Consider the following 24,664-nt stretch of genomic DNA (forward strand, 5'->3'; position numbering starts at 1 on the left):
AAGAGGTTAATACACAGCAGTGAACCAAGCGCCGGCGCGGCTGAGGAGCACCGACCAACCCCCCCCCCCCTTCCAAGCCCTGACGTGCGGCAGCCGTTGGCGGCAGCACCGGGGGGGGCGTAGAGGAGCAACCGTTCTGAGGATTGACGGGCACCTCAGCCAATGGCGAGGCCGAGACAGGAGGAGGGGGCGGGGAGCGGGGGCGGACGAGATCCTGATTGGCCGGTGGGTGGGGCCGGCGGGGGTTTCTCTCGGGCTGGGCAGGCGGCTGCGGTTGGGAACTTCGATTTCGTACGTGAGCGGCGGGTGCGCGCGCGCGGCAGCGGCCGTTTGGCCGGTGGGTACCGGTGGGGAACCGCTGTGGGTTGACGCCTTCACCGGCAGCGGGGAGCGGAGGTGAGGGGGGCGCGGAGCGGGCGCGGCGCCGTGCGAGCGCAGCGGAGACGGGCGGGGGCCGCTCAGCCTCGGGCCCGCCGCCGCTCTCTCCCGTTCCTCCCGCCGTGGGGCAGCGCTGCCTGCTGCTCCCTCCCCGCTCCCGGCCCCGAGCGGCGGCTGTCAGAGCGGGGATGGTGCGGGGACGGCAGGGGGCGGCAGCGGCTCCGAGGAAGCGTGTCCGGTACGGCCCGGGGCTCCGCGAGCCCCCTCGGGCTCACGTTAACGCTCCTTCGGGCGTTGAGCCTTGATCGGGCTGCGCGTAGTGCGAGAGCCGCGTGTGGGAGGAGGGGATGACGGTGTGTATGGCTGCAGCGGGGCGGGGGGGTTACTGGTGGGTGACCGAGAGGTGGTTTGGGATTTTTGTCATCGTAATGATTGTGATTTCCAGAAACGGCTTCTGAAGTGAAGCCGCTGGTTGGGAACAAGCAATAGCCAACCAGTGGGTATACTAATATCGAGGTGCTTTGATAATGGGAATGGCGAGCAAGCAGGTCGCTCTGCATGGCTTTGCTTCTTGTAACGTCGCCCAAGACCTCAACTGAAAACATGGAATGTATAGTTTTTCATTGGCATGTAGTGCTTTGCTTAGCTTTACTGCTTCATTCTCTGCACCCGTAGCTTTGCACAGCAGCCTTCAGGAAATTCTCATAGGCTTGTGTATTTCCAGACCCAGGGAGTTTGAAATGATGAGGTATTTCTGTAATAGGAAATAATCATAAAGTGCAGCTGCATCCTTTGGCACGAAGTTTTGAAGTTTCGAGTAGGAGGTGGACTCGGTCCTTGAACTCTAGAGCCAACCTGTTGCTGGGCAGACCCTGCTTCGTGCCATCCCATGTTGCATAGGAGTGACCCTGATGAAAGGGTATTCAGCTGAAGTGTTCTGCTTCAGCTGCTGCTCTCCTCCTTCCAACATTTCAATTTCTGCTTACTGTGCTGTTTTCTCCATGGTGAAAAGTTGAGTTGCTCTCTTGCATGAATTACAGCTTTCTGCTGAGTTGAGTTCCCTTTGAGCTTAGAATAGGCCTTTCCTTCCTGGTTTTCAAAGGCCGTGGATCTCAGAGCTTGTATCGACAGTTTGTACCCATGGCAGAGGGTTTTGCACTGTAATAATGGTCTACACAGGACTTTCAGAAGTACATTCAGAAGTACACAAAGTCTGTACGCTTGGAAAGCAGGGAACAGGGAGCATTTGGGCTTAACAGCCAGGGCTGCAGGGAATAGGTTTACAGGTTTATGCACTTCTTCTTTCACCTATGATTTGATAAGTCTTTAGCAATTGCAGTTAATAAAAATGAAATTTCTTATGGGTTACCACTTTTGTTGTGGCTTTAACCATAACTTTTAGTTGCAAATCATGATTGCTCTCTAAACCGGTTCAACCTGTCATTGTCTTACTGGGATCTCAGTGACAAGACTGTAGGCTTAAATAGTTCTCATTTGGGGATGTAACCCGAAGAATAACTGTATTGATTACGGCATTCAATGTGGTTTGAGTCATTTATTGAGTGTGAATATAGCCAAAAACATGCATTTTTCATGTGGCCCCTTCCTGAGTCATGTTTAAGGTGGAGGAGTGTCAACGGTTTGCGGGACGGTTTGACCCGGTACCGTGACAATTGAGGCAGGGGACCCACGGGCCCACACCCCGGGGAAGGGGAAGGGGGAAAAGGGAAAAAGGAGAAGGGAGATGGGCCCAGGAACAGAACAGCGGCAACGATCTGAGGAGGAAAGCTAATTTACTAAATAAGATATCAGAAAGGAAAATAACACAATATAATATAATATAATTGGAATTGAGGCAAATGAATCAAATAAAATGAGCAAGAGAGAGTGTCCGATAAACCGAAGGCCTTACGCTAACGCTGAAGGCGGACGGCTGCAACAAACACCCACTGACGAGCTCGGTCCCGAAGGGAAGAGAGAGTCCCGTGACTGCAGACAGTTTTTATCTTTCCCTCTGAGCGTAAACACGTAAGAACGCAAAGCATCGCAAAGTCCTCTGGGGAATGGAGTTCTTCTCTTCTGAGACAGGCATACCTGGAACTATCGATGGTCCACGGAGCTGGAATATTAACTCCTTAACTCCAAATGCACTGCATGATGTTATGATGTGGAATACCAGTACCAAAATCATAAAACCATAACATTCCACCCCTTATTCAACATCATTACATCATGCTTAATATATATATATACATAAAGAAACAATGATTAACAAGCATTAAATACGAACACATACAACATACATATATACATATATACATAGTAATAGAATTACTGAGGGCGCTCTCCCCACATCAAATTCCCCTGTGGTACACATTGAACATCCCCATTCTTCTGCATCACCCACCAGGTAGACCCAGGTCCCTGAGCAAAAACAGTTCCACGGAGAGGTTTGCCCTCTCCAGAAGCTGGAAGAACCCAAACCGCTTTTCCCAACATGTTCTTCACATGTACTACAGGAACCTTATCTCCTTCTACAGTAGGTAGAGAGCTGGATTGGGAAGGACCATCGCGATTGATGGATCCTCTGGTGTTGACCAACCAGGTGGCTTCTGACAAATTCTTCTCCCAGTGTTTAAATGTTCCGCCACCCATTGCTTTCAATGTGGTTTTTAACAACCCATTGTACCTTTCAATTTTACCAGAAGCTGGTGCGTGATAGGGGATATGATAAATCCATTCAATACCATGATCTTTGGCCCAAGTATTTACAAGAGAATTTTTGAAATGAGTTCCATTATCGGACTCAATTCTTTCTGGAGTGCCATGTCGCCATAGGACTTGTTTCTCGAGCCCTAAGATGGTGTTTCGGGCGGTAGCATGGGGTACTGCGTATGTTTCAAGCCACCCAGTGGTTGCTTCCACCATGGTGAGCACATAACGCTTACCACTGCGAGATCGTGGCAAGGTGATATAATCAACCTGCCACGCCTCCCCATATTTATACTTTTGCCATCGCCCTTCCCCCCAAAGAGGTTTCATTCTCTTGGCTTGTTTAATTGTGGCGCATGTATCACAGTCATGGATTACTTGTGCAATAGCATCCATAGTTAAGTCCACCCCTCGGTCTCTAGCCCATTTATATGTTGCATCTCTTCCTTGATGGCCAGAGGTCTCATGGGCCCATCGAGCTAAAAATAATTCACTCTTGTGTTGCCAGTCCAAGTCTGCTTGAGCCACCTTAACTTTGGCAGCTCGATCTACCTGATGGTTATTTTGTTGTTCCTCAGTTGCCCGGCTCTTAGGAACATGAGCATCTACATGGCGCACCTTTACAACCATATTCTTTATTCGGGCAGCAATGTCTCTCCACAGTTCAGCAGCCCAAATAGGTTTACCCCTCCGTTGCCAACCATTTTGTTCCCATTGCTGTAACCACCCCCATAAAGCATTTGCCACCATCCATGAGTCAGTGTAAAGATAAAGCACTGGCCACCTCTCTCGTTCAGCAATATCTAAGGCCAGCTGGACAGCCTTTACCTCTGCAAATTGACTTGATTCTCCTTCTCCTTCAGTGGCCTCTGCAACTCGTCGTGTGGGGCTCCACACAGCAGATTTCCATATGCGGTGCTTACCCACAATGCGACACGATCCATCTGTGAACAGGGCGTATCTCTTTTCATTGTCTGGTAGTTCATTGTATGGTGGGGCTTCTTCAGCACGTGACACCTCCTCAGCTGGCGTTGTTCCAAACGTTTTACCTTCAGGCCAGTCCATGATCACCTCCAGGATTCCTGGACGGTTGAGGTTCCCCATCCGAGTTCGCTGTGTAATCAGTGCAGTCCACTTACTCCAAGTGGCATCAGTAGCATGATGGGTAGAGGGAGCTGTTCCTTTGAACATCCAGCTCAGCACTGGCAATCGAGGTGCCAGGAGGAGCTGCGTTTCAGTACCGATTACTTCGGAAGCAGCTCGAACCCCCTCGTACGCGGCTAAGATCTCCTTCTCAGTTGGAGTGTAGCGCTCCTCAGACCCCCTGTACGCCCGACTCCAGAATCCAAGGGGTCGGCCTCGGGTCTCTCCAGGAGCTCTTTGCCACAAACTCCAAGTGGGACCTTCCTTTCCAGCAGCAGTGTAGAGGATGTTCTTTACATCCTGTCCCGTCCGCACTGGCCCCAGGGCCACGGCACGGGCTATCTCCTGCTTAATTTGCTCAAAAGCCTGCTGCTGCTCAGGGCCCCACACAAAATCATTCTTCTTCCGCGTCACCCGATAGAGAGGGCTCACAATGAGACTGTAGTTTGGAACATGCATTCTCCAAAAGCCCACTACACCCAGAAAAGCTTGGGTTTCTGTCTTACTGGTGGGTGGAGACATGGCAGTGATTTTGTCAATCACATCTGTTGGGATGTGACGACGTCCATCTTGCCACTTTATACCTAGGAACTGAATTTCCTGTGCAGGCCCTTTCACTTTGCTTCGCTTGATAGCAAAGCCAGCTCGTAGGAGAATTTGGATAATCTGCTCTCCTTTCTCAAAGACTTCCTCTGCTGTATTGCCCCATACAACAATGTCATCAATGTATTGCAGATGCTCAGGAGCACCACCCTGCTCCAATGCAGTTTGGATCAACCCATGGCAAATGGTTGGGCTGTGCTTCCACCCCTGGGGCAAACGGTTCCAGGTGTACTGAACGCCCCTCCAGGTGAAGGCAAACTGTGGCCTGCATTCTGTGGCCAGAGGAATTGAAAAGAAGGCATTAGCAATGTCAATGGTGGCATACCACTTGGCTGCTTTTGACTCCAGTTCGTACTGGAGTTGTAACATGTCCGGTACAGCAGCACTCAGTGGGGGTGTGACTTCATTCAGGCCACGGTAATCTACCGTCAGCCTCCATTCTCCACTGGCTTTACGCACCGGCCATATGGGGCTGTTAAACGGTGAGTGAGTTTTGCTGATCACTCCCTGGCTCTCTAGCTGACGGATCAAGTTATGAATGGGGAGCAAGGAATCCCTGTTGGTGCGGTACTGCCGTCTGTGCACCGTTTTTGTAGCAATTGGTACCTGTTGCTCCTCCACTTGTAGCAACCCCACAACAGATGGATCTTCTGACAGGCCAGGTAAAACAGACAGCTGCTGAATGTTGTCTGTGTCCACAGCAGCTATTCCAAAAGCCCATCGGTACCCCTTGGGATCCTTAAAGTGCCCCCTTCTGAGATAGTCTATACCGAGTATGCATGGAGCCCCCTGTCCGGTCACTATAGGATGCTTCTGCCAGTCTTTACCAGTGAGGCTTATTTCTGCCTCCAACACAGACAATTCCTGAGAGCCCCCAGTCACTCCAGAGATATAGATCAGTTCTGTCCCTTTATAACTCGAAGGCATTAGAGTACACTGTGCACCAGTATCCACCAGTGCCTCATATTTTTCTTTGTTGCCTTTCTTGGTGGTGGTGGTGTTGAGGACCCCCCCTCGCCTGGATCTTCCTCTTCTTTCGCCACCTCTTCTTTGCGTTCTAGGCGTGAGGAAACACGTTTCCATTTCTGGCCTTCTACCGGGGCAACTGACTTTGATACCGGTGCTTCCTTTGGCTGGTCAGATGTACTTGGGAGATTTTCCTCTTTGGTCTGAGCCTCAGTTTGGACACTCTCTCTCTCCAGAACAGTATATATGCCTCGGTAAGCATAAGCCAAGCCCCAGATAAGCTGTTCCACCTCAGATCTTTCTGAGCCGCAACACCCATTACTCAGATACAGGCCTAGCTCCTCAGGATCCTGCAAGTGTTCAGGAGTAAAATCCCATGGCACCGGGGGACCCCATGCTTCTAATTTCTTTCCTAAAACTCTCCACTTTCCCTGCCATTCAACATTCTCTGTTTCTGGGAAAAGCTTCCTCCACACGATGTAAAATCCTATTACAAAGAGTACATTCAGGAGGACTGATATCCCAATCAATAACATAGTCCCTAAGCTGTAATCTTGAAAATCCATAAGGAACTGAGAGGAGAACCTGGACACCCATTCAAGTATTGTTTGGTTTGTTAACATGGTATCGTCTGTTACATTAGCCGGGGTGCCCAGGTATCTGGTAGGTACCTCCATCACTGCTTTTAGTTTTTCATATAGGGACCAGGCTCCATAGATCAGACTGGCAAGCTTAACCAAGTTCCAGTACGTTTTGAGCATTAAAAGGGAAAAAGCAATGAAATACAATCCCTGTAAGGGCAGTTTTAACAGAAACAGTAAAAACATTTTTTTTTCTTTTACTCAAACAAGCTGGCAGCACCCGAAAAGTTTACAAATATCCCAGAAGAACTGGCAGTACGCCTGGACTTCAAGGTCGTGTTTTGCCGTACAGGACCTGCAGTACAGATAAGCTTCCTAACAAAGACAGAGATTCACTCTAAAAGTATGTCTCTGTCCGGCTAAGGCAGCTAGTCGAGCCCCACGTTGGGCGCCAAAAATTGTCAACGGTTTGCGGGACGGTTTGACCCGGTACCGTGACAATTGAGGCAGGGGACCCACGGGCCCACACCCCGGGGAAGGGGAAGGGGGAAAAGGGAAAAAGGAGAAGGGAGATGGGCCCAGGAACAGAACAGCGGCAACGATCTGAGGAGGAAAGCTAATTTACTAAATAAGATATCAGAAAGGAAAATAACACAATATAATATAATATAATTGGAATTGAGGCAAATGAATCAAATAAAATGAGCAAGAGAGAGTGTCCGATAAACCGAAGGCCTTACGCTAACGCTGAAGGCGGACGGCTGCAACAAACACCCACTGACGAGCTCGGTCCCGAAGGGAAGAGAGAGTCCCGTGACTGCAGACAGTTTTTATCTTTCCCTCTGAGCGTAAACACGTAAGAACGCAAAGCATCGCAAAGTCCTCTGGGGAATGGAGTTCTTCTCTTCTGAGACAGGCATACCTGGAACTATCGATGGTCCACGGAGCTGGAATATTAACTCCTTAACTCCAAATGCACTGCATGATGTTATGATGTGGAATACCAGTACCAAAATCATAAAACCATAACAAGGAGCATGGATCATAAGAGGGGAGCAGGAAAGTGTTCTGGGCATGTTTAAATATATTTGAAGGGGGTATTGTGGGTTATAAATAATAATCACTTAAACATAAAATTTTTGTAAGTTCTTATTAAAAAAATATCAAACTAGATTTATAAACAACATATAAAATATGACTAAGTGTCTTTCTATTCTGTATTTGATCCTTATGGGATTCCATTTTTTTTTAATCTGCTTTTACTTTTGTCAGTGAGATATTACTCTTAGAATATCATTTTTCTATCTAACTGGAAATCATTTAAAGAGTTGCAAGAACTAGGAAATGTGTCCATAGTGTTCCAACTATGAAGAGGGGAAGCAGCAGAATAAAAGAATGACAGGTCATAGAAACACAGGCTCTCCTGAGTTGAAGGAGTTCAAGTTGAAGGACTTCGCTGTTCAAGAAGCGTTTAGATGGGGTGTTGATTTAGTGGTTTAGTGGGTAGGGATAGTGTTAGAGGATGGTTGGACTAGATGATCTTGTAGGTCCTTTCCAACCTAATGTACCTATGAACCTATGAAGAGATTTGCAAGGGTCATAGAGCCCAACTTCTGAGCTTACAGAGGACCACCCTCAAACTGTGTTTCTGAGAGCAGTGTCTGAATACTCCATCAACTCTGTTGCCTGGGGCTGTACCCACTGCCCTCTGGTGAAAAACCTTTTCCTAACACCCATCCTGACCCCCTCCGCCCTGGCACAACTCCACACCATTCCCTTAGGCCCTGTCACTATCACCAGAGGTTGGCAATAGACCTGTAACATGAGTGAGCTTGGATAATGTGGCTATGAGAGGGTTCATGGGCCATAAAGAAAATCTCAGCAGCTTATGCTTCTCATCTGTAGAGCACAATATTATGCTGATTACTGAAAGAAGGCAAGATTGATACATCTTAGTTTATCATTTCAGGAGTTAAATTGCCATGCATCTATCTGTCTATCTATATATTATTTTTTAATGATATTTCAAAAACAAAGCTGTGGGCTAAATTTGTGGTTTTCACCCTCTTAGTATTTGCAGGGTGTTGAAATTTTAATAAGATATTTTTCATTTAAGCACAACTTCACTCTTTGGTTTTCCACATTGGTTGGCGGGGGAATAGTTGATGTAATGTGACCAGAAATTTAATTTAATATTCTGTTATAGATCAAGAAGACGTTGTGCTGTTATCCAGTTGTCATTGTTGGGTCGTGTTCTACTTGCCTTTAAGACTTTCAGTAGCGCTGAAGGTAACTTGTGACTTTTGTTGCTTTTATTTTTATTACCAGAAAATGGTGTGGGTAAAAACATAGTGAATAACAGAAGTTCTGTGGGCTGTTTAAACTTCTTATAAATGTGTTGGCTTGTAACGTGTAAAGCTTAAAACTGTTGAATGTGGCAGTTCTGCAATAATTCACAGGAAGCAGCACATTACTGTTTTCCTTTTTCCTTCTAGCAAATATTGATTTCTTAATTACAGTGTTTGTGGTTTGAACTGCTGTGTGAAAGTAATTTTACTAGTCACTGATTTCCATATTAATGTTCACTGCATGTTTGAGTACATCGTGAAGATTGACACAATATGTGAAAGTCATGTTAACAGAACATTGATCACCTACTACAGAGTAACCACAAAATAGCTATTCAGTTCTGTGCATTGATTTTTTCCTAGTTCTGAAGAAATGCTGGTTGTGATCTTTGTGTCAGAGAAGATCCCCAGTCAACTTGATCTGAAGAATGATGTGATATATCTTGTCTTTAATTTACCTAATTGTTATTAAGCAACACAGCCTGTGTGCTCTGTAAGGTCATTGTTAGACTTTGGCGTTGAGTAGTAAAGTGGGGTTAGCTAAGGACAGTTTAAAAGGAACTACAAATTGCCTTGCTGCTCTAGATTTGAATCTTCTCTTTTGCTTCTGACATTGTCTGTGTGGTTTTCTGTTTTTAAAGCACTATTTCTAGATGAATGTACTGTCGGAAAAGATTTTCAGTTACCAGAAAACAAAAATAGTCTCTAAAAAAGTTTGGACTCTTTGAAAGATCAATTTCAGCTAAATTACTTGCACTGATGACAAAGCAGAGTGTAACCAAATATTTATTGTTGAAATTACCCTGCAATTAGTAGTGTTGTACAGCTAAATGCAACACCAGATTTTACTGTAAATTATGGGTATGCCGTTACTGTGGCTTGAGAAGTATAGAATATAACTGCAGTATTCTTTTTAGTGGCCTGGATAAGAATTTGACTACAACGTTTTAAAAACACAGTTTTTGTATGTTTAATAACATTCTTTCATGCATATTTAAAATGCATGATGTGATCTTTTACCACAGTGGAAAGCTACAACAGCTTTTTCCAATTTGACATGCTCTGTTATTCTGGATATGGGATTTAAAATAAGTACTTTTACAAGATTCTGAACTGGACAATTGGGGGACCTTTACGTTGACTCTTGACTCAGTATGTATCCTACTTCTGAAAGTTAACATTGAATTCAGAAAGAAAATTTCAGTTTAGGATGTGAAATTTCATGTTCAATTTTCAAATAGTGTTTCTACTTCTGGGAAATTACTTGGAAACAAGCTATTTGTTTCCTGTATTGAAAGGTGATTTCTTTTTTGCCCTTTTATCTTTTGCCTTGCTTCCTTTCAAAGCTCTACTTAACGTTACTGTAAGTGCTGCTGTTCTGTTGTATTTCTGTATGGTGAAATATTAAGCCTGCGTGTCATTAATCTTCTCTTAGAGGACTGGATAGGTTTTTTTTTTCCTATGGTGTTTTGGGTCTTTTCCTGAAAGGATGTTGCATTATTGGACCATGAATCTGGAGCAGATCCCATGTCTGGAGGGGGAGCCGGGCTGGAACCACAAAGAATGTCTTAGCCCGAACTTGTTAAAGTTAGTGTTTGGTGTTAAGGCTGCTTTGTCCCCTTTATAGTCAGTGCCGCTGTGTTGCAGTAATCTTTGACAAGAGATTAGCTACATAATGGTCAGAGGCAGCTGCTTGGGTCAAGCCTGAGGTGTTCCTGCGTATCAATACTGCTGTTTCATATGCTCCCTTTTTGTAAGAAATAAAAACAAACCCAAACAAACAAAATACAAGTTGCAAGTGATTTTAGTATTAAACCTTTTGTGGATCTCTAATTCTCTTCATGCTAATTAAGTTAAGCTGTTAGGTGTTTAGGCTTGCTTTCAGAGAATACTTTCTTCTTTGTGATGAAGGGTGTTTTACAGAATGCAGTTAACATTTGTGGAGGTTGTTAAGAGCTGTGTGCTGACAGATCTTTGTTTTTCTCCTATCCTCTTCCCACAACCTCCCCTCTGCACCCAAGTATGTTGTTTGCTTAATACATGAGAGGATTGTAACTTTCTTCCAAACGTTGCCAAACGTTTATGCATATACAGTTTGAAGGTGAAAATGCACATTTGAGATTCATACTCAATCATGATTCCATTCTGTGGAAAAGGTGGAACATCTAGCCATGTTAAAATATTACTCTTTTGGTCACAGTTGAATTTAGTGTAGCATCATTCCAGGAAGTAAGATGTTAGTTAAGTTTCACGGAGTAGCTGCAGAATAATGACCTACAACGTAGACTGAATACTCCAGGGAAAATAAGGGGAAGAGAGGGGGGCTGCAAAAGCTTATTACCAGCATTTTGTTCTTGTACTGTAGCAGAAATGACACTACAGAAGTTAATTTGTAAATACTTCAATGTTGTGTTGAAAATGAGGAAACACTTGGGGGGGAAAAAAGGTGTGTTCTTAGTGTTTTGTTTTTTTTAATTATTTTGAAAAGGCTCTGTAGAAGGGCTTATAGTGCCAGAGGGATTTATTCTTGAAAACGGAATACAAATAGAAAATGAAATCTTAACTATGAAACAGGGCAGTAAAACACAGTGTTTTGACTTGGAGATTGCATCAATGTGATGGACTGAATATCAAGTTTTAAGGAATGATGTGTAACGGGTGTCTTGATACTGAATCTTCTTGAATTGTAAGACCTGATGGGGCTAAGGCTGGATACTTATTTATACTTCTTTTGTCAAGGTAACTGAAAGATGTATAACTGTACATCTTACTTTCATCGTTAGACCACTGTAAGCTCAGTAATTCTGACATAAATGTTCAGTCTCAGCTAGAGGCCAGGTATTAAACATCAGACAAGCCTTTCTGAAGGAAAGCTTGTATACAAAGGATGATGCCAGAGGCAGCTTTAGTTCTGGTCTCTGTATCATGACTTTTGCTACTTGTGTTTTAGAATGTCTGATGAAGCTCTAATGGAAAGTAAACATACCTTAGCTGAAGTATGTCTTGCTGTGCTGATGTATGGGAATCTTAACTGATTTAAACTCTCAAGACATCATGCGACTTTGTATTGTGCTAAGAATGAAAAGTGTTTTCACTTATTGCTGGTGAATGAATTTTTTTTTGTGAGGCTATATGGAAAAAAAAACCCACCAAAACTGTGTGCGTGATGCATTGGCAGCAGATCTGCTTAAGCAGTTTGTTACTTTATGAAGTCAGCTTCTTTGCATCTTTCAGACCTTTTGTTCAGTTTTCTCTAGTTTTTAGGATTTATTTCCATTATTGAGCAGTGCCTGCTATGAAGATGGCTGCTTTACTGTAGAATTCACCATCTGTTGGTGCTGTTTACTGTATGCCTTAAATAAAGGGCAGAGCATGCCTTGTGCAGTGTCAAAAATTAGGAATGGGACCAGGTAGAAACAGTTGATGTTTGCTGAACTTCTAAGTCACTGAGCCCTAATTATCTCACTTGAAACATCATTAGCTATATAAACTAGTGAATGAGAAAATTAATTTGTCTACCAAAGGTGTGCTTTTAAATTAAGAAAAGATTAATATGTTATAGTTGTAAGATGTCAAATTATTGAAGTTGAAATCAATCTGCTTTCTTTTATTTCTATTACTTGACTTGCAAATGATACTCACTGAAAATGCACTAATCCTTTCTGCTCAAAAGCTCATGAGGATGTTCATCTTTGACTGCTTTTAAAAGTGAGTCAGGTTTTTGATGTTTTAAAAAACGTTTGGTGACTCCATTTATATAGTTGGCTTAGAGACTTTTCTGCGTTAGTTTTCAAATTAAGTGGGTTTTTATTTGTACAGTTCCCACAGTTAACAGCAGTAAAGGATGCTGGCCAGAAGGATCAGTATATAAGCAGATAATTTTTTTCTGTGCAAGATGTTAAAAATGGGTACATTTTGACCTTTGGTTGTGTCAAGAAGGTAAAAACATGGGCATTTCTGGAAGAATGCTCCTTTCCTCTGGCTGATTTTCACTTCTTTTCTTGACTGAAGCTTAGTTTCACTTAACTCCAGCAGTGTGTCTGTAGACCTGTCTTGGTAAAAAGGACTCTGTAATTTTGGTAACAACTCAGATTTAAGGCACTTAATGTTTACTTTCTCTGAGATCCCATTTAGTGCTTTTTTTTTTCTTTAAAACAACACAAACAAAAAACACTTTGCTTCATTTAAAGCTATAGTGAAGTGAGGACTGGAGCCATTCCTGGCTACTGGTTTTTAGCAGGCACTGTTTTTGGGATTCACTTTTTGAAACTTGGAGAGAAATATCTGGGCTCAATGTTTCAAGGTGCTGGTGATTTAGGAAGAAGTGTAATGGGGAAAAAAAAATCATAATTCCCTGCTTTGGCCATATTCTTTCAATACTGAACTGTGATTTTGATGAACTACCACTTCAGGGTTGAAGTAGCAATGTTTTGGTCAATGATAAAAGTTGGAGCTGGGCTCAAGTGCTTGAGTGTTGGGATTTGTGCTCCTGAAGGGGAGTCTTTGCAATGAAGACAGAAGCAAAGAAAGTGTTCATTATCTCTGCCTTCTCAGCTTCCCTTGTTACCAGAATGCCCTCTCATTTAGTAGGAGACCACATTTTCCCTAGTCTTCCTTTTACCGTTGACATACTTCAAAAAGAAAAAAAAAATGCCCTTTCTTATTATCCCTTATCCCCTTCAACAGATCCAATTCCACGTTGGCTTTGGCCTTCATATTGCATTCCTGCTGGCCCTGACAACATTCCTGTATTCTTACCAGGTGGTCAGACCCTTTTTCTATGTTTCATGGACCACTTTCTTTGTGTTGAGTTTATGCATGAGCTCCTTGCTCATCCACACAGGTCTAATTGTGCGTTTTAATTGTCAGAAACTAGTGCTGGAGGGTGGGACGGACAGCGCTGCGTGGTGAGCGTGTTAGCCTGCTGTCAGATGGTGCTTTCATTCTTGAAAGTAGTTCATCCTGATTTGAGACTATGTACTTAGGCATTGTAAAAGTGTTTCATGATCCTACTCTTAAAGTTGTCAGACTTTGTTACACAGAAGCAAGTATGTCCCATTTCATGCATTTGGCTTCTTGTGAGGCTTTTTTTCTTAGATGAGTCAAAAGTTCTTCTCTGATAGTTGAGTAACTCAACTGGTACTTGAATAATTGTGTGGAAGTTCTCTTATTTGGCTTTCTTGGTGCTATGGTGTGTTGAACCTTTCCACACAGCAGAACAGTATTTACTTGATACCTCTACAAAGTTGAAAGCTGCTTTTGCAGTATATGTTTTGTTGTTTTTGTGTAAAATGTTAAGAGAAACAGAACTGTGAAATAACTGCCTGTCCAAACAAAGCTTTGTGAGTACTAAATATTATTAAAACAGCAAGATGCTGCTGTAATGGAAATTCCACACATCATTTTTCAAAAACAGCTTGTTTGCTGTTGTTTGTGTAGAAAAGTTTTTTGTTGTTTGAGCAAAAGACCCAACCTCATTTTGTCAAGACTTAAAGTTGTATTTCCACTTATCAGTAGCATAAAATAAAATTGTAACCTTTTTTCTTTAATCATATTTTTGCTGTGAATTATCATTCTGAAATGATGAATGAACTATGTTGGCTCAGAGGGAAGTAGCCTCCTGTAGAAATGAGTTGGACCTAGAGTTGCTTGAATTGCTCTTGACTACAATTCATTGATCCCGTTAAGTCTGATGTGATGAACTTAATGTGCAGAGTGTCTCTTTTGTAGTTTTGTTATCTGTCTTGCATATGAAAACATCAAAGCAGCAAATTTACCTGCTAACTGAAACAGTAATTTTTGTCAGTACTGAATTTGAGCTTCAAGCACTGATACTAGTGTCCATGGATGGTTCAAGTACTGTGGTCTTGCTATCGGGGGACCTTGAAAATAAGAATAAAGCTTTTAAAGTAGAAAGCTGAATATCTGTAGTGTGTGTATGTGGAGGTTATATAGGAGGTCTTTAAGTAACTGAGGCTTACCTACTGCTGCAAATGAAAGACGTGTTTTTTTGAGTTGAATTTCTTTTCCCGTCCTTCCATTCCAGCTTATCCTCCAAAGGTGTGGCTCTCTGTATTTTCTCTCCCTTCATCCTTTCAGCTCCAGGCCTTTCATAACCCTCTTATTCCCACTTCATTTTCCTTTGTTCTCTAGTCTGTTTGTTTTTGTTACCCCTTGTGTTAACGCTGAAGTAAACATTACTGTTGTTTGCAACTTCCAGAGCATCTAAAGAACTAAAGACAACTTTTTCTGTTCTATCTGTACCTCAAGAAACACTTGTAATGAGTTGAGTGGTCAGATGGTTATGTACCACAAAGGTATGTGTAACTTTTTGCCTCTGCTGTGGGCAGTAATAATAATAATAAGAGTTACCTGATCCCCAGCTTGGGATTTTCAAATGCTACACTTCTCAGGCATGGAAAGCTGTTTGTTGCTTTACCTTGAATGTGATCACATTCACGTTTGAATGGTAGCAGCCAGCTCAGAATTCTTTGTTTCAAAATAGCCTATGTAATATTGCTGCAAATGAGGTGAGGTCATCTCAAGTAGGCCTTACATCAACAAGATGACGATTAAGATTCTTCTCTTGCAACATCAAGTGAAGATGAATGTGCTCCAGTCCAATGCTTCTAACCTTCTGTTTTGAAAACAGTTGTTGCTCCTTTTACCTTACCAGAAGAAAGGAAGATGCCTTGTTATCTTTTGAGGTGTGTTCTCCTTGCAATTTAATGACCTGTCTCCTTGCTTGGAAAGCACTGCCATAGGCTACACTTTTCAAGACTAAGCAGTTGTTCACATGGCAGAAGTGTTTTTGGTGCTGATACCCTGAAGAGCTGGCAATTCTGCAAAGGGCTGAAATATTCTGAAAGTGGTTTCTCAGCAACTCAGTGCTTTTCAACCAGTGAGCATTTGTACTATATTTGTTTCTCTAGTTTGATGTACTGATTTGGTTGGAATTACTTGTTTGAATCATTTATATGGTTTGTTGGTTTGATATGATTCTTCTAAATGCACTTGTGAGTTTTAGGGTGCAAGTCCGATCTTTCTGCTTTGTTCCTCAAAATTTTTGTCAATGTAACTTGCTGCAAGATGCTGGGAAAAGTGATAGCACAGACTTCCACTAACTTTGCGTTTATAACTGCCCTCTGCTCTCCAATCACTTACATCTCCTGGATAGATGCTGTTGGATTAGTTAGGAAACATCTTTGCTCACTGTTGCTATTGGCTTAAAGAATGTACAACAGCTGCTTCAGTAGTAATGCTTCCTGTTTTCTGATCTTGGCCTGTGGCAGCAGAGGTGCATGGTGGTATGGCAGTGGGGGTTGAACCTTCCCACCAATATTCCATTCCATGTTGTTGCTGTGCAACAGAGGGCAGCAGAGGGGCAGTGTGACAGAATGGTATTGGATGTGGAAGGTATGAAGCAAAAGTGTGTCACTGAATCCTTCCATGTGGAAAAAAGTGGCACCCATTGACATTCATTGATACTTGCTGAACATTGATGAAAACCAGAGAGCGGATGTGAGCATTGTGTGGTGGTGGGTGGTGCATTTCAACAGCAGCAATAGTGGGTCATGTCTTCTGGTACAGATTTTTACAAGTGCAGCATGCAGGCTCTTTTTCATTGCTGGTGAAAGTGCATAACTAACAGTGGTGACTGTGTTGAATACTAGTGTCTCATAGCTGTTAACTTGCTGTATTAAATGGTGTAATTGCACTCCTTCTATCTGTTGTAGTTTGCATAGGAATAAATAGGATGCATTATTTTCAGAGCAACATATGTTTAAGAAAAAAATATTGTTAACTAGCAGAACGAATCTTTCTTATTGTACCTTTAAACTGCTTGACTTCCCATTTTCAGGAATTTGTCTCATCGGAATGGTTTAGTGACATGATAAAATCTCTACAAGCAGCTCATGAAGGGAGGATGTTGAAATACAGCAGCTGACAGGCAGGTAGAAGGCAGCTTTCTAGTGACGGATTTCTTGTTGTGAGAACTGATTTCTTTTTTTCCCCCCACTAAATGCAAAGACTGATGTATTAAATGATTTTTGATGTTTTTCTCTGGTCTTGTGACTATTTCATTTTTTTTGTATCTGTAGCTTATGTAAGCATTAGGAGAGTAGAGTTTACATATTAAGTATGAGGCATCTCCTGACCTTTCAGAAAAGGTTGAGATGCCGTTATGAGCGTCCTAAATCAGATCTGCTGAGTTCTTGTAATAGGATGCCAAAGACTCTTACTTTTTCTCTCTTCCTTGTAGAAAGTCAAGAGAATTTTGTTTGAAACTTTTTCTTCTAAGGCAAGAAACTGAATTAAGCAACTAAAGACCCACTCAGGCTTCAAATGAACATCTCTCAAGTGATTTACGGCAGAAACCTCCAACATAGCCTACTGAACTTCGTGTGTTCAAGATAAAAATATCTAGGTGTTGGTATAGTCAGTCCCCTGAGCAGGACTGAAGTGTTTACACTGTGTATGTATGAACATGCACCTACGCCTAAATTATTGTTGCAGTTTTTAAACTACCTGTGTGTGCTCAGATTGGAATTTGCTGGGATGCCCAGCTTTGAGTAAAAGTTACCTTTTGATTCAGAATATGACACTTTCTTGTTTTCATACACAGCGGTTATGATCTCTGCTTCTGGTCTAGTGACACCATGCCCCATAATGCAAACTCCTACAAATTCTCTTGCCCTTGTGACAGGGGTAGGACAGAAATTATGCCGTGGGTTATTTGTAGCCTGTAGAATTGCTGCCAAAATACCAGAATGACCATCTGAATTCTTCTCAGCTGCATCACTTGAGATACCTGATAATTTGTGTGAACTAACTCAGTTCATATATTTGCAAAAGCATCACAAATGTCTAACCAAAGTTATCAAACTAGCGTCTCAAGAGTGTAATTTCTTATACATCTGTCTTTGCATTATCAGTTCAACACCTGCAGCAATCAGGGCTTCACAGCCTCCCATTCTTGCTCTTATGATCCCTTGTCTGCCTATTTGAGTTTGGAAGATTCTTGGGTTAAATGCAGAAATTACTTTGTATTTTGAGCGTAACAGAGGTGGGATGAGGAGGGAAGCCAGAAGGCAAAACTCAAGATGAGTAATTTAAGCTGAATAAACTGGATTAAGAGATCCTATCTCTCTAATATCAGCTGAAATTGACTTGTGTGGCTAGGTTTGGTTCTGCAAACTTCTTTTCAACAGTTTTCTAAGAAGTGTAATAATGTGATAGAAGCAGGATGTGATGATGGTTGAGGTACCACAGACTCAGTTTGGTTAGGTCAATAGCTGTTTTGAAGCTAGGATTCTGATTTTATTTTTGTGGTGGATTTGGCATTTGTCTTAGGAGAACATAAAAGCATTCATTATTAACTTTCATAACTTACGTATTCTTTTCTTGCTTTCCTCAGAGAATGGGATTAGTCATTGTTATTTCTGCCAGGAATTATAGAATCATTGGAGCTGGAAGAGACCTCTGGAGATCAGTCCAACCTTCCTTCCTGCTCAAAATGGAGTCACAGACACTTGTCCACTCAGATTTGAATATTTTCTGATGAAGAAGGCTGCACAACTCTTCTTGGCAACCTGTTCTCAGTCTGTGATGACTGTCAAAGTTTAGGGGGGGAAAAAGTGCCAATTGCCTTTTTTTTTTCATTAGGTATTTCTGAGCAGATTCTGTCTCTGTTTTCTTTACTAAACATGTCAAGTAGTATTACATTATCAGATTATCTGCTCTGAGCCTTCTCATTTCCCTGGCTAAACGATCTCAGCTTTTTCGATCTCTTTGGATGTCAGATGCTTCAGGCCTCTTCACTGGGCTTGCTCTGGGTCTACATTTCTTCTGAATAGAGAGATAATAAAGCAATAAAGCTGAACGTACCTGCAAATTGTGCTCACAGATATGATGATATGATGCCAGAAAATAATGTACAGAGGTGTCTGTTAAGAGCGGGAGAGAGTCCTGCAATTTTGTTCAATGCTCTGCCACATATGGTCTGTGTACATTTTGCCAATGATTATCTTGGCACTCCTTGTTAAGAGTATATGTATTTGGTTCTAAAGTCCATTTTGCAGGTTTTTTATAAGGTACTGAAGAAGGTAGTAATAGGGTAGGGAAGGATTAGTCAGAACTAGTGCAGAAAATGGGGTCTGATTGTATGTGTGTATGAGGTTTGCCTAGCTCATAACTTGTAAATCAATGGTTAAAAATAAGAATTTATACAACTTAGCTCCTAAAGCAAAGGCAAGAGATTTCTGTTTTGTTCTACTTTGATCATTATTTGTATGGATATGTCTTGAGCAGATGTCAGGTGGAATTTAAACTCTGCATGTGAAGCACTCCTGTTAAACTTATGGCAGTTATAGATGGGAGATGTTAATTTTTCCAGTTTCAGCTGAGATTTCTTAATTATTTTACAGCTTTTTCCTTTCAGTGAAATTTTCTATCCATTTGCCTGCTTTTTTTTCTCCAAGAGTGGCTCAGCTTTTATTAAAGCGGAGTATTTGTAGTCTGTGTTTTGCTGTCAGGCAAATATTACTGCCATACGAACTTTGTGTGTTGTTGACTTTTGTAAGCTTCAAAGTTTACTCAGCAGAATGTACCTTATTTAGCAACTGAAATCTGTGACAGCTTGTCATGACTAAGAAGTCTTATTTCCTCTTTTTTTTTATTTCCTAATAGGAGAAGGTGTTAACAGTAGAAGGAAGGATGCTGCAAGTTAGGGGAAATGCAGTTGTGCTTGTGATTGTTACCTTAGTAATACTTAAGCTGTGCATGGTTCAGTATGTGGACAAATCTTGTTTCTACACTACATGCTAATTGTTATGTAGAAGCCAGTTAATTATTTAAATTTTTATAAGGCATTAATTTTATTTCAGTGTTTTAACATAGCTGTTAATATCTCTTTCATACTTATTCTTCAATAAGATTTTTGAATTATCATTACTTACCTTTGTTTTCCTTAAGAGTTTGTTTTGAAGATAATATATTACTACTAGAACACTGCTATGGTATGGTAATGAAGCAGAGTTCCTCAGGACTGTGCTATAATGCTGCATGCTGTTTGGTTCTTAGAGCCATGTGTTTTACTTACTATCTTAGTTACCTTTTTAAGTATTAGAAGAAATTCACCATTCTGCATATATCCAGTTATTTAGTCTTACTCTGCTAAGAGAAAGTTTATAGCAAACTAAGTGCATGCTGTGACTCAAGTACAAAACTCGGTCCTTCACAGGTATTTACTCTTCTAGACCAAGAAAGGACCTACTAATAGGTCAGAAAGCAGAGTGAACCAGACAGCAGCTGGGAATGTATTCACCAAATAAACTTAGCTGTCAATGTGTTTGGGAGTGCTTCCTGAATGGTAGGTAACAGAGACTCTTTAGGAACCAAGGCCTGGTGATGGTCTGAGTTGGTATGAGAATAGGGAATGTGATTGGTAAAATGAAAGTGAGGGTTCCATTCAGAGCACTAACTGAGCTGCTTGTAAGAATGGAAGTGGTGCTTTTTGTTCTCTGGCTTTAAGTGTGTGGGAAAGAAGACAGTTTCTAAGCAAAGAGAAGAGGAAACTGTCTCATATTTATTAAATTAGTTTCCTTTCAGGAAGTATGCATTGAGATTATATGTTTGGCAAGCAGGAGTACATATTTTGGCACATACTTCTCATTTTGTAACTTTAACAACTTGCCAGCATTGCAGGCAACACTAGCAGCAGCCTGTGTCCCAGACAGTTTGGATTGTAAATCCCACTGCCTGCCTGCAATCAGGGAGAAGGTTCTGTGGGGTTGGATGCTACTTGGTTTCCTTGTCTCTTTTCCTATTTCAAGTGAACAGGAGAGAGGGGGTAAGGAGCAGCTGGAGGAATCAAGAAGATGGTTACAGTGGTAATAAACCTCGCTGCATCCTAGTTGAATATCTTGTGAATATTTACCTAAATTTGAGCATGTTCCAATCCAGTTGCAATGGAACCAGTCATCTGCAATCAAATTGCATGTGAAAGATACTCTGTAAACCATTGTTTGAGTGCACCAGCCTCCAGAAGTACAAATGACATTGCCCACACAAGCATTCCAGTAATTTTGTATGCGGTCTTTTCTTGCTTATCAAGTGCAAAATTTATCCTTATTCTTTTCACTAAAATACTAATATATGCTTAAAACTTGTATGGGTTTTAAGCGTTTTCTGTTTTAACTGTGGGATAGTGATGAATGTGCTATTAAAGTAGATGAGATGTTTTAAAGTAAGTAAAACTTCTGAAGTTTGACGAAAAGAATCACAAAATTAATAGAATGGTTTGGGTTGGAAGAGACCTTAAAGCTCACACTATTCCAGTTGCCTGCTGTGGGATTTTGGGGCAGCTCAGGCTGCCCAAAACATCATCCAAGCTGGCCTTGAACACCTCCAAGGATGGGGCTTCCCCAGCTTCTCTGGGCAGCCTGTGCCAGCAAGCTGACAGAGCTGTATGGGAAAGATTGGGAGGGAAGGACTGAATGTCCAGTATCCTTTTGGTTTTTAGGAGAGCTTTCAGGAGATCTTGAGCAGTTTCTATAAACTTCAAATTGTGAATTTATATATGTTGGAGGTTATTTTATGGAAACAGATGTATTCAGGTGTCTAAACTGTTGCCTAAGATATTCAAACTGCATTAAAGTGATCTTGTTCACTTCCTAAGTTAGTTGAATAGAATATGGTTCTGAAGTTTTTCAAGAATATTCAATTTACAGACTTATTTCTGTAAATAGAATGCTTTAAAAACTCAGGTGCGTTTTATCATGCTTTTGTGGAATGAAGAGTACCAGATCATGGAATTGCACACATCTTTCCAACTCACATAAAACTAAAAATGCTTAAAATATATATATTTTTAAATTTGGTATACGATTTCTGATTGCATCTCTAATATTAAAAAGTGCATTTTTTCCCAAGTTAATTCTTTAGGAATACTGGAGATAAATGTGTAAGGAACACTTTTGAATGACTTACTTGGCTGTGGCAGTTAAATATGCTTTGTTGTTGATTAAAATGTGGTGTGTTTGTGTTTAAGTCAGATTTTTTGTAATGCCGTTAAGATTCATCAAACACTGAATATATAGATCTGGAGATGTTCAAGACCCACCTGGACTCGTACCTGTGCAACCTGATCTAGGGAGCTGCTTTGGCAGGGAAATTGTACTAGATGATCTCTGGAGATCCCTTCCAACCCTTACAACTCTGTGATTCTGTGAAAAGAGAGATTGTCTACTGACATCCTTTTTATAATACATGGCTAATACGGAATTAGATTTTTTCTGACATGTACATTTCCCTAATTTCATATTTGGTTGTGTGAAGTGTCTGACAATAGCCAGTTATGGGTGCTCTTAGCTCAATTTTATCATGTCTGTTAGTCTGCAATTTGATGTAAAATAAAGCTTTTTAAGTTTGCAACAAGGAAAGCTGCAGCTGCAGAGAGGAAAAACTGATTACTGTGCATATAGGAGCTACTTTCCATCCTTCAAAGGAATTGGATTAATAGAATAATGTGTTTGTTTTTCTTTAGAGAGAGCACTGAAGTGCTGCCAACAGAAAGACTGCTGAAATAACTGCATAGTATTCTGTAGACTCAATTATAGCTATCATATGCAGTGTTACATATCCTATAAGAGTCAGGGTTTTGAATACTGCTTAGTCATTAAAGATAAAGAGGTATTTCTTTTCATCTTGTGCAAAGTCTGAAAACTAACTTAACATCTCTGCTGTCTGTGCTGCTTCCTGAATGTATTCATAGGTCTAGACTTTCTCCATGTAGAGTCAAAAGGCTTATAAAGCTTGAGCTAGATACTTGTAGCTTTCTCTTGAATTAAGGGATCTGAGCCTTATTGCTGAAGACTTGGTATTTAACAGCATGTAGCCATAGTTGAAGACAGAAAGTACATCACCGTGGTATGGCTTAAAGCAAATACCAATATAGTTCATTCTTTTAAATCGATGTTAATTAGCAGGAAAGGGATATTGTTGGGCTATAAAGACCATGATGACTTAATCTGCAAAAACGCTGAACAGAAAGGCTGTTGAAATGATAACTGTGGAGCACTTAGCTTGTTCTGCTTACACTCCTTATTGAAGTCATGACAAATTATGATGTTCTATTTTAATTGCAGATCTGGATTTCCCTTTGCTTGCATTTATATGACCATCCTGCTGGCTGCAAAAAGCCACTTTCTAAAGTGTCAACTTATGCAGATCTGCCTCTGGATTCTGTGGTAATTGACCATAGCTGTAAACAGAGTATTTATATTTTTTTCCTCTGAAGGAAAGAGGTGTTTTAATATTTAGTTCACCTATTATTTATGTGAAGAAGCACGGGTGACAATCTAAAGAAACTGGTAGTCTGTTAGGAGCAGACCTGTTGCACACTTGAAGCTTTTCTTCTTTCCTTAATAGAAAGGAGTTCATGAGAGTACAAAGGGTAACACTTCTGCAACACCCTACTGTTAAGATAGTTCTTAAATCTTTTGTTGAGTCTTTGGCTGGGAGAAACTCGTAAATACAGTAAACATGAATGGGGAGAGTTTTTTTTTTCCCATCTTCTTATGATCATCTGCAACTTAAGTTGCTTTGAACGCTGTTTGGGTGAAGGTAAGGCTTTGTAAATTGTGAAGCTAGTAATGACTGACAGATTGTGGAGAATGGTTCTTAAACACTTAAGAATGAGCCTCTGGCTGAGAAGTGCTGGCAACCTGCAGGTGTTGCAGATACCACAAGTGCTATTGAAGATGTCATACATGCAGATTTCATAAAATAAATATATTTATATATAGCCTAACTCTCTGTAGAATGCAGGTAGCTGATGGCAGCTGTTCAGTCAAATGAAGTGTAACTGTAAACAGACAGCTGTAAAAGGATGAAGAATTTAAAGTGTAGGCTTGTATGGTAATTCCAAGCCAAACAGAGGAATGCTTCCTGAGGCACTTCTGAGTTATCTTACTGGAACCTGCTGAATTTAGCTGTAACTGGAGACAAATGAAGTAGTGTTAGACTGCTTTTTGTTTTTTTGTCCTTCTCTACTTTCCATGTGGAAAAACAAAGTTCAACTTAAAAGCTTAATGTAAACCCCCCTAGTGAAAGCTGATAGATATGATTATACGGAAGTTTGCCAGGCAACTTTTTTTTTAATTCTTACGTTAATACTGCAGATAGAGTAATGGCTTTATTTAAATGGAGAAGGTATAGACCAAGATTGCCTTTGTTACGTGCTTTTCTTGAGTGTCTTGATTTGTAGGTTGGAGGGCTGGTAAGGTCAGCTAAACTGCAGCATAGAATGGAAGGATGAGTTTCTCAGAGTTGAGGCTCTGTGCCTTGCTAGCTTTAATGGCTCAGAGTGCTGAGACTGACATTGGCAGCCATTCTGCCTATGCATCTTGCCCCATCTTGTGCTTGCTTTTATGATGGTAGCAGAAGTAAGATAGCAGCATATCTTTGCAATAGATCTGTATTGTGAGAGGTAGAGGCAAGCTGGAAAAACTTGGTTCCTTGCAGTACCAACTGTTTTTCTCCTGTCTGAAGATGAGTATACTTTTATGGTAGGTTGGAAACTGGAGCAGAGAGGAACCAGGAGCAGAGTTTGAAGGCACTGGGATGAGAGTCACTGTGCAATGAGGATGGAAAAGTCACTGGGACTCCTCAAGTGTGGGATGAAGGATGGAAATGAGAGTTTGTGCTGTTGCTGTGGTGAAAAGAAAGTAGACTGAAAAAAATTGTGTATTATCAGTCCTGCTGAGACCCTAAATTGCTCTCTGTCCTCCCTCTGTCCCTTTGCATGCTGCTCTGTCCCTAAGCCAGCAGAAGGGTTGAATGGTTAATAGTTTCACTCACGTGACTGGTGCCTTGACAGAATAGAGAGATCTTAAATCTAAGTATCAGTTATATTTCAGTCTCTTTGTGACT

General features: G+C 41.4%; 1 protein-coding gene across 8 annotated transcripts in view; it reads left to right on the forward strand.

Annotated features, from left to right (window-relative positions):
- Positions 1 to 316: 316 nt before the first annotated feature.
- The window catches only part of EPB41L2 (erythrocyte membrane protein band 4.1 like 2), a 94,689-nt gene continuing 70,341 nt past the window's right edge, over positions 317 to 24,664 (forward strand). For all 8 annotated transcript variants that reach the window (XM_065733999.1, XM_065733932.1, XM_065733950.1 and 5 more), the window contains exons 1-2: positions 317 to 337; positions 8,590 to 8,672. The gene's annotated coding sequence lies outside the window, so the exon portion shown is untranslated. The remainder of the gene's footprint in view (positions 338 to 8,589; positions 8,673 to 24,664) is intronic.

Source organism: Cyrtonyx montezumae, unplaced genomic scaffold (genome assembly GCF_038088225.1).
Source record: "Cyrtonyx montezumae isolate F1298 unplaced genomic scaffold, pur_monq_1.0 scaffold_0, whole genome shotgun sequence".
Classification (NCBI taxonomy): Eukaryota; Metazoa; Chordata; class Aves; order Galliformes; family Odontophoridae; genus Cyrtonyx; species Cyrtonyx montezumae.